We start from the raw sequence: 15,101 nt of genomic DNA on the forward strand, positions 1-15,101 counted from the left end.
AATGATCAATATCATATTTCTTAAAGAAGCAAAACCAAAATATGGATAAGATAATAAATCATATTTATTGATTTTATGACATTTCATAGGTTCAGTAACCAGAGGTATTTGCAAGAACTTTCAAAAACAGAAACAGATGCTTCAATGCCATTTTCTAAATAAACAAATTAGTCAAATCTCAGAAGAATTTCAAGGTAGAAGAATATCTAAAGTCAAATATGTTTGTGCAGTAAACCACAAAAGTCATTAAGATTTCTATAGTCAGCGTCAGTGTACACCAAATAAACATAGTCTCACTGCTGTGGTATTAATTCCTTTGGACTTGATTAATGTCGTAATAAAACAACCCACAGAATCACACTGATGTGGCATTATTCATTCAGAATCATCACTTTCTGAGGTGAACCTGTTAGTTGTTCTGGGGAGGATTGTTCATCATCCGGAGAGTCCTTATGACATGTCTGATCTGGTGTCATTGTGAAATCCAGGTACCTGAAACAATTTATAACATCTTTAAAAGCTTGTTATTAAAAATATAAGAAACACACATATATTGACAAAGGGTAAAAAGTTGGTTTCTCAATGAGTAAGGTAATGACAATTTATCAAGCAACTGTTAACCAAACCATGTTAACCAATGTAAAAAAGCCATAGCAAACAGTATTTTTTACAGAAAATACAAAATTGTAATTGATCTTCTGAAAACAATTCCTGTAGTGCCATGAGGCTCACCTGAATTTTTCTCAAATGTTTGCATTACATCAAACTATAAGGAAGGGTAAACAAGGCAATGCAAAATTGCATAAAATAGGTTCTTATACATAAAAACAGAACTACCGTATTTGACGTACCACGGGAATATTTGCTAATATATTGGCTAGTGAACAATCCCAATTAGCACCCTTTCCAATTGATCAATGTATACAAGACTTATTTATTTGTGTATAATACACACTCGTGTGTGATATGCACCCTTAATTATGGGGAATTTAATTCTGGAAAAATATATTTGTCGTACATAAACATTTCAGGCTGCCAGCATAAACTATGAAATTTTGAGAGCGCCCTGGGCACTCATTACGTCATTCATACGGTATTCATAATTATCAAAACTTTCAATCACACAAGTCATGTAAGCGATCTCAAAATACAATGAGTATATAAAAATATAATGAGTGAGCAAGTTTGTATAGTTTCACACAGCTTTTAGCAATATTCCAGCAATATATCTGCGGGGACACCAGAAATGGGCTTTTCACACAGTACTCATGTGGGGAATAGAACCCAGTGCTTCGGAGATCGCATTACCCAATAGGCTACCAAATACAAATATCATCCCAAATACAAAAGTAAGTAACACTAGCATTTCATACAACAGATATTTTCGCCAAATATCAAGTCACTATACAACTGAATGAATTGCTGATTAGAGGAGCAAATACATTTCAATGTTAGCAGGTGAATCAGGCTTAATTTGAATCATTCCTTGCTTTAGTTGCAATGGGAGCCACATTGAAAAAAATTATCTCACTTATTATTGATATTTAATTTTTACCATTAATTGGTAGGCCAAAATAGACACTGATACAAAAAATCAAGTGAAAAGAACCACCTGAACAATCGACTAAAAACTATGTATATTACATATAAGGGACCTTAATTCGGCTACTGGCAACAGTATGGGCGGATACAGAGGGGGTGGGGGGGTGGGGGGGGGTCGGGGGGGGGGGATAGGATGTGTGTGTGTGTGCGGGTTTATAAATCTTTATTTCTGTATAAATTACCACCAAAGACAATAAATAGATCTTAATTGTGCACCCCACCTTTTCAATAAAGCTGTATCCACCCATGAGTAGTCATGAGTAAAATCATTATCATATTTTTATCATTTATCCTATCTTTAATTTAGATTAACAATAACGGGAAAAACTGCCAAATATATTGGTCAAGTGTAATCATAATTTAAGTCGTTCTTTTTGGTTTTGGAACTTTTCAAGGGTAATTGTAAATATATGTGTATTCCTATTTGAATACTCATCTGATTGTTATAAAGTTACACAGTATTGGATCTATCGTCTGTTTCTAAATACAGTGGAACCCATCTTTGACTTGTGTGACACAATTGAATCATACCCAAGTTCATTATGCATTGTTATGCATCTGCACAGAGTGGTCAAAGTCCTTGTCACACACATAGTTTGCTACAAGGCAGAATCCAAAAGTACAGTTGAGACATCAGGTTGTATCCAGACAAACTGTCTGATAATCTCAAGGATGGTCTTGGTGGCATCAAGGGATGTTGCTAATCCTAAATAAACATTAAACAAGTGACATAATCTCTTCTACAGAACACATGATCAAAGCCTGCCCCACCTTCGATGTTTATCATCTCGTTACACTCACAACAGCTCATTAGCAAGATGAACTCAATGTCAACTCATGGTGGATTAGGGATTAACAGGGCAATTAGTGCCAGGTGGGTATTATCACTTGCAATTGTCTGTTAATTACTTAATTGAGTAGTGACGGCTTAGCTAGTTTCCAACCACACTGACTGCTATGCTACTTATCAAGTCAGTTTACTGGTAACATGTTTCTGTGGACCAAGGAAATGTATCATGCCAGATACTTAAAAAGTTCTACTCATCAGTTATAAAATAATGACAGTTCTGATATGCAATTCACCCTACAAAGACATTTAACATTTGATCTACATAAACAGTCTGTTGAAACTATCATGATGCTAATATACAAGTCTCACAAAACAACACTCATTCATATACTGGTACCTAGCCAAACATACATATTTTTTTACGCGTATGCACATGCTTGTACACATATACCTCTACTGGCATATCACACATACAAACAATCATTAGATGGATGTAATCATTCACAAATACTTTACATACAATAACAAGTGAACAGATTCTGTAATAGCATGGTTAATATTGGGAGATGTTTTAGCATTTCCATTTTCACAGAATCGAAGTCATATCCTTTCATGACTCAGATCAGCTTGTTGTGATTTATATTCACATAAAACTGATTCATGTCAAATGACCTATCCTGCATGTGTGGCACCTGTTATAAAAATACCATTCATTACTTATTTGTGTGTCCAAATTATGCTATTATTAGAAATAATAGGTATTATTATACACATGGATATGATATAAGAAAGCTTTATATGGTATTGTTGAAAATTATGTACAGGAAAACATGAAATAAATCAATCAATACATGCATTTATCTCAGAATCTGGTAGATTTAATCAATATGGACTTCTCCTTCATTATCTACTTATAATCAGATGATTACATTATTGCTCAACTGATAGTTTGCAATAGTATAGAATAAGTATTTTATTAATACTTATTTTGTATTTGAGCATCATTTAGATAAGCCATCAGCTTGTTTGCAAATCAAGTTCACTATGAAAAAAAAAATGTTTAAAACACATGTAGTAGAACATATTGCAATAGTTACGACCTGAACAGAAGTTATGTGTAGGATCCTCAAAATGGTATCCACAAGAGCAGGTTGTAGAATCATGTTGGTGTTTATTGTTTAACTCTGCACTCAGCCATATTCCAGCTATATGACGGCGGTCTGTAAATAATCAAGTCTGGACCAGACTATCCAGTGTTTGACATCATGAGCATCGATCCACACAATTGGGATACAATGACATGGATCAACCAAGTCAGCGAGCCTGATCACCCGATCCAATAAGTTATCTCTTACAACTAGCATAGGTTGATCATGTTGATGGGGACCAACTTCAACCTGGAATCCCCACGTGAGTAAGTATGCGGCTGTTAGCTTTGTTTGGTGGTTAACGCCACACTCAGCAATATCACAGCTATGTGGCAGGAATCAAACCTGGGTCTTCAGCACGAAGAGTGAACGCTTCAACCACTAGGCTACCCCACCACCAAAAATTCCCCCATGATAAAGTTGTCATCATGGTTATTGTTCAACTAGTTCAAGTGAAAATGTTCATACCCTTAACATGTCTTATCTTCCATCACACGATGATCTCTGATGCAAAACTTCCCTGTCATTAAAGCTGTTCTTGATTCTTCACATCTGGAAAAATATGTTGAGGCTATTAATCATTCTCACAGAGTAAAGGGAGTTGATGAAATAAGACAGTGAGTCCCATTAGCATACACTGTATCCAGTTAAAGTAAACATATTTCTACATTATATACATAAGCAAATACTAACATATGATAGACAGGCTACTTGTCCACAGGAACTCGTTATTGGTCAGTAAATAAAAATATATACCTCCTATATGCCGGTTTGTTTACATTCGATATCCAAGGCAATTTTTTTATTATACGCTCATTGACACGCGCATTTCTGGCCGTAGATTGATCGATAACACATTTCTACACATGTACAAGTCATCGACATTCGATCAATGTCACTTACTTACCGAAATATTGACAGTTTATTGCGCTAGCTTGGAAAATGTTACCATCCCCGAGCGGAAGTAGATGTCAAACGCGGGCAGAATCGAGCGAGCCACCTGATTGGCTGACCTACTTATGTCAAGTCAACGTGAAAACAACAACACTTGTGCAAGCCACGTGGGTTCAAAATGATAACTTTGACAGAAGAACAAGCTTCTTCTCAGCAGGCTCAGGCACCACTCTATCACAAGAACTTTCGGCAGATAAAATAGGACTTTGGTTTAAAAGACAAAAAATAAATTACAACAATATTAAAAAGGCCAACAAAGGATACCAGATAATCTTTCCTAATCGAGAATCTTACAATGCAGCAAATAAAATAACTCAAGTATTCCACGTCATGGTAATCAAACAAACACCTAATTGGCAACAATATACACGTACATGAGGCGTAATTAGGGTTAACCCAAGGGAAACAACTGAGGACTTACAATTATACTCTCTAGAAGCTAACATAAACCAAGACCAAAACCCTTAACCCCTAATCACCAGCACGCGCAGAATAACCTCAGCTAGAAACGGAAAAACGGTCCCAACCTCCATTGTCATAATCAACTTCAAGAAAACCGCTAAATTCCCTGAAGCCCCCAAACACATATCCTTCGGAGCCCACACCAACTTAGAAGTCAAACCCTATATAAAGCAGGTCAAGCAATGTTCAAAGTGCTTCAAATACAACCACACTGCTTCCCAATGCAGATACCCTAAAACTAAATGTAAAAAATGCGCACAAACAGACTGCCCAGGCACATGCACACCCTTGTGCATCCACTGCAAATCCACCCAACACACTTCACTTTCAAACCAATGCCCACACAGACACGCACTCACCCAGCAGGCCAACAAACACATAAACATAGACACGGCTAAAATCCAAACACGAAAATTTGCTACACCTGCATCTAAACCACTCCTCCCTACACCACACCCAAACACCATCCCACAAACAAACACCACACCCATAACCGACAGCTCTGTCTGGGCCCCCTACCGAGAAACCGCACCCACCTCACACACAAGCAGCCACTCAACCAACCACGAACCCTCCCACATCTCACATAGCCAAAACATCAACCCCCGCATGCAAAACAAACCTCAAAATGACCACCACAACATGACCCTCATCCAAGCACCCTACAGCCCATATGGCAACAACACTCTCCCACAAGCAAGCACAACAACAAAACACAAACACTAAGAAATCATCAGCTACACCCATCCCGCTAACACCTTCACAACCCTCCACATCACATGCCTCCCCCATGGAAACTCAATCAGCTAAACCTAATCTAACCGATGACGAAGATAACAATCTAGAAATAAATCAACCCTACACAATGGAGGAGCTCCTCTACGTAATCCAAAACAGGAAAAAGGGCACAGCCCCTGGATTAGACCTAACTTCTTACCAAATAATTAAAAAACTCCCCCTAAAACTACTCCAGGCACTACTCAAACTATACAATCTCATCTACCTAAACGGACAGGTTCCTACTCCCTGGAAACAGGCCCTAGTCATACCAATCCCTAAACCTAATAAACCAGCTAATCAAGCTAACTCATATAGACCAATATCCCTAACTTCAAACTTATGTAAAGTAATGGAATCAATGGCTAAAAATAGATTACAACATTACTTAACTGAAAATAACATCCTAAACACAGATCAAAGCGGTTTCACTCCTGGCCGCTCAACCCTAGATAACCTCGCCCGACTAGAACAAGATATTAAGACAGGACAACTAAATAAACAATATACCACAGGCATCTTCTTAGACTTCTCTAAAGCTTTCGACATGGTATGGCACGATGGGCTAATACAAAAACTTTAAAAAATAGGACTCAAAGGTCAGATAATAAACTACATCCAGGACTTCCTAAACAATCGTAAAATAACTGTGGGTATAGACCAATCGGACCAATGTCCCCTAGAAAATGGCACTCCACAGGGCAGTATCCTCAGCCCCACCCTCTTCAATATAATGATAAACGATCTATTCGAGGGCCTATCCCCTAAAGTAAACACATCAAAATTCGCGGATGATGGAGCCATCTGGATCCGCACTAAAAGCATAAATATGGCCCAAAATTTACTCCAAAAGTCTCATAATAAAATACAACAATGGGCTGACAAATGGGGCTTCTCCCTTAACTCAGAAAAAACAACAGGAATAGTATTCAAACATAAAAACATGAAACCCGCCTCCCCAATCCTCCAGCTAAACAATCAAACAATCAAATTTAAAAAACAAACCAAATTCTTAGGACTTATTTTCGATGAACATCTCACCTGCGATGCTCACATCCAAAACCTAACAACTAAATGCAGTAAAGACCTAAACACCCTAAGATGCCTAACTGGCTCTAACTGGGGAGCCTCCAAAGATACTCTCCTCTCTCTCTACATGTCACTAATTAGATCAAAACTAGACTACGGCTGCGCCATATACAACACCCTAAACAACTCTCTATCTAAAAAACTTGACTCAATACAATATCAGGCTCTCAAACTAATTACACGCACCCAACATGGCACCTCCTACACCTCACTTCAGGCCTTAACAGGAGAAATGCCACTAAGTCTACGCAGGGAACAGCTAAGCTTAAATTTCTGGGCCTCGTCCCAATCAAACCCTCTCATCAAAAACTTAATAAACCAAAACATCTGCCCTAAAAACCAAGCTCTAGCTCGTAAACACCCCTTACTTACCCCAATATCCCAAAGAATAACAAACTACCTAAATGAACACCAAATTAAAAATCTTAAACAAAACTGCAAACAATCAAATATCTTCACCCCTAAACTTAAAATACCCAAAATAGACACAACACTAGCTAGCCAAATAAATAAACAAACCGACCCAAACATAGCTAAAACTACCACACTAGCATACATACACGAAAATTGGCCAAATTGGCGTCACATTTACACGGACGGATCCTCAGATCCGACCTCCAAACACACAGGTTTCAGTGTCCATACCACACAACCAACTAAAACCACACAATCCTTCTGACTCCCAAATAACCAATCAATATTCACGGCAGAACTAATGGGCATGGCCTCAGCCCTCCCTAATCAAGAATCCAAAAACCACAAAGAAATCCTAATACTTACCGACTCCCTAAGTGGACTGCAAGCCCTCCAAAACAAAAATACCAAAAACCGACCTAAATTAATAAATCAAATACTTAAAAGCTCCAACGGCCTAACTAAGGCAGGCAAACAAATAACCTTCTTGTGGATACATGCCCACGTAGGAATATACGGTAATGAAAACGCCGATAAAGCAGCTAAACTATCCCTCAAAATCCCAGAAATAAGCTTAAACTTACCCATCTCAAAATCAGAAATTAAAAGTGTAAACAAGCAAAAAATCACACAAAAATGGTATAACCTATATCTAAACTCAAATAGCCAAATCAAAAAAGTGCTCAGCAAACTACTTACCAAACCAAAAAATCTCCATCCATCAAAAAAAATCGACAGAGTAATCACTAAACTCCAAACAGGACACACCAACCTAAATAACCACCTAAAAAAAATTAAAAAACACACTACAGGTAGCTGCCCACACTGCAAACAACTAGAAACCCCAGAACACTCACTCATCCACTGCACACACTACCTAACACATCGAACCGCATTACAAACCACCCTCAATCTAAACAAGGCTCTCACTCTAGAAGCAATACTAAACCCACAAAATAAACTAGAAAACTTCAAGGCCTTGGGCGTATTCTTAATCAAAACGGAACTAATAAAACGCATCTAAAAACATAATAACCTACCAAATCAAAATCACATAAACAAACAAACATCCACCATACCCAGCTCCCTTAGTTCTCCTCCCCAACCCCATCGGCATCTATTCCAAATCTCAAAATCCCCAAATTATATATAAGCAACCCCTAAAGCCCCCTCTTGGGTTGCACAGACCACCTTCGCCCCTTTCGGAAACACATTAAATGGCCTGGCCGGGCCCGTGTGCGAAATAAGCATCAGTCGGAAAGCGCACGTTAAATCTCCAAAGTAAGTAAGTAAGTAAGTAAGAAGAACAAGTGTTTGCATGGAATTTGATCAAAGATGGACACAACACTCTAATCATTGGCCAGGTTGGTTCTTATCAATGAAATTACGGAGAGATTGGGGAGAAATAGAAAACTGGTGTCTGTTACTGCTAGCATTGGTATGGCTTCTAAACAGCTTGAGGGGAGAACTCTTCATGATTAGGCTGGTCTGAGTGATGGAAGACACAAGATCCTGACTTATATAAGATACTTCTTAGTGATGAAAAGAAGAATGTCTACAGGAGGAGTAAGGAGACTGATGTGCTGATCATTGATGAGATAAGCATGATCAGTAGAAACATTGTTGAACAGGTAAATATGACATGTATTATATGTATATACTCCAAACTTAACCATCTTCACAGTTCTATCACAAATCATAATATTAATAAAGTTTAAAACTAGACATGTAATCCTCAACATACCATAACAAGGGTATTTTTTTAACATTTTTTAACTGGACAGGTAATCCTAAACATACCATAACAAGGGTATTTTTTTAACATGTTAATATGTAGGAATTATTCTCATGAATATGGCAAGTCACAATATTAATATACTTATTATAGTAGCTAAGACAATGTTTTTTTCGAGTGTGTCATTACACTTTAAATACTGTTACTTATTTTTACTTATCTCCTCAAGACCCATGCCCAAAGAGTTATATTCTTTTGGAATATTTAATACATGCCTATTCCCATGGTTCCTATTATTTTCTTATTTATGCTCCATGTACACAATGTATACTGTTTAATTTCAGCTTGAATTCATATGCAGGAGTTTTAGAGACCCAAGTTTGAATTTTGGAGGATCGCAGGTTGTGTGTGTTTGGGATTTCTTTCAATTTCCCCCACTATGCAAATGACTTGTACCAGGATGTACATGCCCATCAGTAGGAAATCTCACTTGTAAATATATCATGTTCCCATTACAGGATATTCCAGTCTGCCTTCCAACAGTTTTAGAGTCTTTAGTTTGCTGCAGTACAAATAGTCTTTTGGAATGTTATCAGATATTGCAGCAAATTCAATGTTTTGTGTCTGTTCAGGTCTCCCCTTGATGCCACGGTAAACCCTGATGTTTTTTTGTCCAATCACCAGGTTGTGGTGATATTTGGAAAAGCATTTCTTATATATTTTCTGACAAACGCTTTTGATCTGTGACCAAAGTTGTAACAAAATTTCTGGAAAATATCTTCAACTGGTATAGTACTTTTGCTATCTTCAACATACTTTTCATGTAACCTGTAAGAATGTTTCAAGAACTTTACATAACTGAAAATTGAATTATTGTAACACAATTGAGCTGCCCTTGGTAAAAATTCAGAATTTCATATTGTTATTATGATGGCACATCATGAGCTTTGGGTGTGTTTGTGATATTCATATTATCATCTAATGTTGTAATTTACTTATTATTCTCAAATAGATTTATTTCTTTCGCATTAATGATAAATAGTAACTTGAAATGTTCACTTTATTCATTTTCAATCAGCATGACCAGCATTCATAATGTGATCAGGCACAGGCAATATACATGAAAATGTGCCTATTATATTAGTAAAGTGATGTATTGTATAAAATTCACTAGCTAATAATAGATTAGCTTTAGATGACAAGTTTATTATAAAATGAAAAACATATTCATAATAAATATTTACCAATTGAAGAAATTATCTGATGTCGTTTTTTAGATGCTGCTGTCACTCCAGATAACTGTCTTCAAATTTCGCGCTAATTTCTTTAATATGAGAGCGCTGCGTATTTTCAGCCAATCAGGTGGCTCGCTCGATTCTGCCCGCGTTTGACATCTACTTCCGCTCGGGGTTGGTAACATTTTCCAAGCTAGCGCAATAAACTGTCGATATTTCGGTAAGTAAGGGACATTAATCGAATGTCGATGACTTGTACATGTGTAGAAATGTATTTTCGATCAATCTACGGCCGGAAATGCGCTTGTCAATGAGCGTATAATAACAAAATCGGGCAACAATGCAGTTTACCGGGCGCAGCCCGAGCTCTACCATCCGCTCAATTACCGCGCTATAGTGCCACCGCTGTCTCGTTATACCATTACCGTGCCTCACGCTCTGGTTACTCTCGCTTCACGATCCAACACCCGTTTTCGGTCTTAGGGAAACTTACGTATCTTTACAATCAAACACCCGTTCTCGGTCTTAGGGAAACTTACACATCTTTACGATCAAACACCCGTTTTTCGGTCTTAGGGAAACTTACACGTCTTTACGATCCAACACCCGTTTTCGGTCTTAGGGAAACTTACACGTCTTTACGATCCAAAACCCCTTTTCGGTCATTAGGGTCAGCTGGCTTTGGGCAAGGGTTAGCCATAAATTCTTACCTTTTCAAGCGTTAATCCAGTTAATCCCATTGGTCGGTCATGTTGACATAAACAATTGCGGGTGTGGTTTCAAGAAAAGATGAATGGGACAGCGGGCAGTGTTGTCACACGCATGCGTTGAATGACCCTGGCTTTGTTGTCAATTAATTGTTTGACAGTTGTTAGATATGGGGTTATGTTTTATCTCTGAATGTTTGGGATGAAATATTTTAATAAGGACTCTCAACTGGGATCTTTTCAATTGAATTCAATGTACAGCATGTACAGTATGGACATTTCTGTAATGTGAATGCTACTTATGTTTGCAGAATATCTGGATGAATGAATGAGTCAGTCATCTGCACAGCATCAATGGAAAAAGAGAAGCAATGAGGAACAAGAGAAGAGTAGCAGTGAGTGGTAAATATTTGAAATTATTCTGTTTGGTTCATCATGTTCATGTAGCTATTCTGCAAATATTTCTTCAGTTTGCTTGTTCTTTATCACCTGTTGGCATGGATGGCCTAATTATCAAAGGCACCACAACTTGCTGTGCATAGTTGCATCTCTTGGGCTTGACAGAAACCGATGGTCGTGGGTTTGAATCGAGGGTAGCATCATACACTTGCTTGTTGGTTTCATCAAAGTGATAAACATGTAAGACCTGCATCACTTCAGGTCCTCCCACATCAAGCTTACATGTCGTGATATAACTGGAATACTGTTCAAAGAGGTGTTAAACCAAATTCACTCATTTAACACCACATCCAGCAATAGTTCGGCTAAATGACAAGGATTATAAATAATCAAATCTCAACTAGACAAACCAGTGATTAATGTTATGAGCTCGATCCAGACACACCGATGATGACTGTTATGGACAACATCCCACGTTATTGGGTACGATTACGAGCAATCAATGAGGCCACTTGCTACCTCATCTATTACTTTGGCTTGTATGGCAAGCATAGGTTGCTAGGAACATTTTTAAGAGATGTCAGTTAATGATTGTTTCAACTCATCAGAACAATATATATCTCAAATGTTTGGTATATAACAAGATGATAAATTAAGTGAATTTGCTGCCTTTTATCTGTAAGTACATGTTGCAACAATTCTTTTCTATTGCTCCAATCTTTATACATAATTCTGCAGAAACTGAAGTCCAGCTTGAGATACACGGATGACAGATTGACAGTCTGGAAGGATCCTTCCAGATTTCCGAAATGATTGGCAGACAGCGATGAGAAGAGTCCTGTTATTTCAATGGGGGCCTACCGAGAAGTTATATGCCTATTGACACTGGGACGCACTCTCAAAGGCTGGTCAGGCTAATGTGAGAAGACCAACCAATGCCAAGTCGGAGTGGGACTCTTCAAGGACTTTGAAGAAATTATTGTTTTTGGCCATGTGGTAATCACTTGAAAGGAATGATATTTGCTACTACTTGTCTATAAATGTGGACCCAAACACCAAATAGAATGTTCACAATTCTACTAACACAATGCAACAGGGATAGAGCCCATCTGCCCTCCCCTCATCCTGGTTCCTGTTTTTCCATGGCAATATAGAAGGAAAAGGATGTTTGAGGGCAAGTAACTCTGAACTGTTGAGCATGGTCTGCTGGTGCTTTCAAGCGAACAGTTATCCCACTCTGTTATGAGTATTGAAGAAAAGGAGGAAATTGCATACTGCATCAGGAACCATCATGTGAACACTGTTCAATGTGTGATATAGGCATAAATAAAAGAAATTGATAATTTGTTTGTTGTTTATGTTTCACTAGCCAGCTACGTAAATGGGGATTTTCCAATATTTTGCCTCAGTTTGATAGCCACAGTTATCGTATGAAACCATGCATTGCTTGGACATCTTTGGAATAACACATTGATCTGCTATGTCAAAGGTCAATGTCATAGCCAGACAAAAAGTTTAATGGCCAAACTCTTCCTTAGGGCAGGGATAGAAGTTGACAAAAGGTCATACACTTACTTTTTCTCTAATGTGCCTTTTCCTGCAGAAGTCTAAATAACTCTTATACATATAGTTGTCTATCATTGTCATATGTTTGTCAATATTACACTGAATGAAGCACTTTACAATTGTTTTTGAAATAGTCGCAACTGATTTTGAAGGTCAAATTAGCTTTCACTGTCTTTCAGTAAAAATGTTCACAGTAACCGAGGAACAGCTCTCTGTAGTGTGATGAAATCTGGTTCATGTCACCCTCAGAGTGAGGCATATTGTGTTTCAAACTTAAATGAAGCTGGTATGCTCCTAACAAGTACTTGTACCTTTACAAATAATCATATTATCATCTCACTAGGACCAAAGGCCCAAGTGAGCACACAGTGGATGAGTTTATACTTTCACTCAGAACAATCTGGAAGTCTGAACATGAAATTTAAGGATATCATCATACATGTATTAGAACTGATGTTTGTTCATTAAACAGCTTAACATCTTAAAAGAATTATAGATGAAATTGAAAAAAGTGTCTTCTCCAAAAGTACATGCCCATAGATCTCAACTTTAAGGGGATATTTACAACTAAAATGACACAGAATATTACTACAGCTATCTGATATGCTAAGGCTAACATTATTTACCAGAAATAAGAAAAATTGCATCCGGATACCTGCCGGATACCTTCCGGATACCTTCAGAAATGTTAAATTTTCTTGGTTAGTTTCCAATATATATTTAGGTGTTTCACACTTAATTGAACAAAATGCACCCACCAAATTGTGACATTATTTTGGAAACTCAGAATGAGGTATCCGGTGCCAGATCCTTGGTAGATGGTGCCGGATCCTTGGACACCCAGATTGAGGTATCCGGTGCTGGATACCCGGATTCCAGGTGGCATACTTTCAGGTGAGGTGTCCATGCCGGATACCACGGATCTGGTATCCGGAAAGGTATCTGCCACCGGATACCTGGACGCGTTTTGGGTAAGTGTCCGGTGGTATCCGGCAGGTATCATGATACCGGAAACTGCATTTTTTTTGCTGTGGGGTCAGTGCAACAATTACCTGTAATTAGACACAGGTACAAATACCTGTGTACTACATACATAAGATGAAGCTGTCTGAGACCCCTGACACTAACTGAAATTAGACGAAATCCCCGAGATTGTTCAAGCAATGGGATGTTGAAGGGAAATATGTGGAAGATCTAAGAAGCTCCCTACTGCAGTAATCAGGTGGGATCCTATCAGAGGGTGTTACACTGCTTTATACATTAATGATGCAGCTGCTGCATGCTCGCTAATTACATTCACTCTCAGCCATCACCCCATTACCATAATTGTGAAGTGCTGAGTTTCTGATCATACATCTGAACTAAATATGTCAGTGCTCGATTATTATGAACTGTTCTCCAGTTCACATATGACGTCATTGTCTTGGAATTGGGTGTTGTGAATGATGCCTAGCTTAGCTATTAAGTTAAACCTTTTTTCAGGTGCCTTTCAGTTTGGCACAACATTGTCCATAAATATATATAATGTTTGTTTGTTTATTTGTTTGTTGTTTCACTCTGCCTAAGTCCAGTTTGATGATGGCGGTCTGTAAATAAAAGTCTGGACCAGACTTTCCAGTGAGTGACTTAATGAGCATCGATCCATGCAATTTGGATCGATGACATGCATCAACCAAGTCAGCGAGCCTGACCACCCAATCCTGTTAGTCACATCTTACAACAAGCATAGTTGCCTTTTACAGGAAGCATGGGTTGCTGAAGACCTGCTGTACCAGGTCAGGCTGAATCCTTGATATGAAGGGACTGGTTCACCGGCAGTGATTGATCCTCTATAACGTGTCCAGAATGGACTGTTGAGAAAACTAATGAATGTTTATTTTTAATGTTTAATCATTAAACTATTCAAAATCGATATGTAAAATCATTGTACAACAGTACTAGCCAGCCAATCTATCTAGATAATTTCAGATCTGAGTAGCCAGATTTACTTTACACTAACAGACAAAAGGAGAAATGTGGTAGCAGAGGAATAAAACACTGTTCGATCTTCATCAAGGTTACAACGTCAATAGCGAATACCTCACAACTTTGCAAAGTGGAAAGGGCTCATAATAAGCATGACAAACATGATAGTACACAGAAATCAGCCATTTAACATCTAGCTACTGACCATTTTTACTGAAAATTCCTGTTTTGGACAATCATATTTGACAACTGGATAAC

At 38.0% G+C, this 15,101-nt stretch overlaps 1 protein-coding gene and 1 long non-coding RNA gene across 3 annotated transcripts in view; one reads left to right on the top strand and one right to left on the bottom strand.

Annotated features, from left to right (window-relative positions):
• Window positions 1-439: 439 nt before the first annotated feature.
• Window positions 440-4,584, bottom strand: LOC124148044. The gene is made up of 3 exons (XR_006862913.2): window positions 4,448-4,584; window positions 4,009-4,092; window positions 440-492 (listed from the first exon to the last, which is right to left on the bottom strand). It is a non-coding gene; the product is annotated as an uncharacterized LOC124148044 (long non-coding RNA).
• Window positions 4,585-8,439: 3,855 nt separating this feature from the next.
• Window positions 8,440-15,101, top strand: part of LOC124148031 (adhesion G-protein coupled receptor V1-like) — a 32,391-nt gene continuing 25,729 nt past the window's right edge. For both annotated transcript variants that reach the window (XM_046518969.2, XM_046518960.2), the window contains exon 1: window positions 8,440-10,426. The gene's annotated coding sequence lies outside the window, so the exon portion shown is untranslated. The remainder of the gene's footprint in view (window positions 10,427-15,101) is intronic.

The sequence above is a fragment of the Haliotis rufescens genome, unplaced genomic scaffold (assembly GCF_023055435.1).
Source record: "Haliotis rufescens isolate VD_foot unplaced genomic scaffold, xgHalRufe1.0.p SCAF_1, whole genome shotgun sequence".
NCBI lineage: Eukaryota > Metazoa > Mollusca > Gastropoda > Lepetellida > Haliotidae > Haliotis > Haliotis rufescens.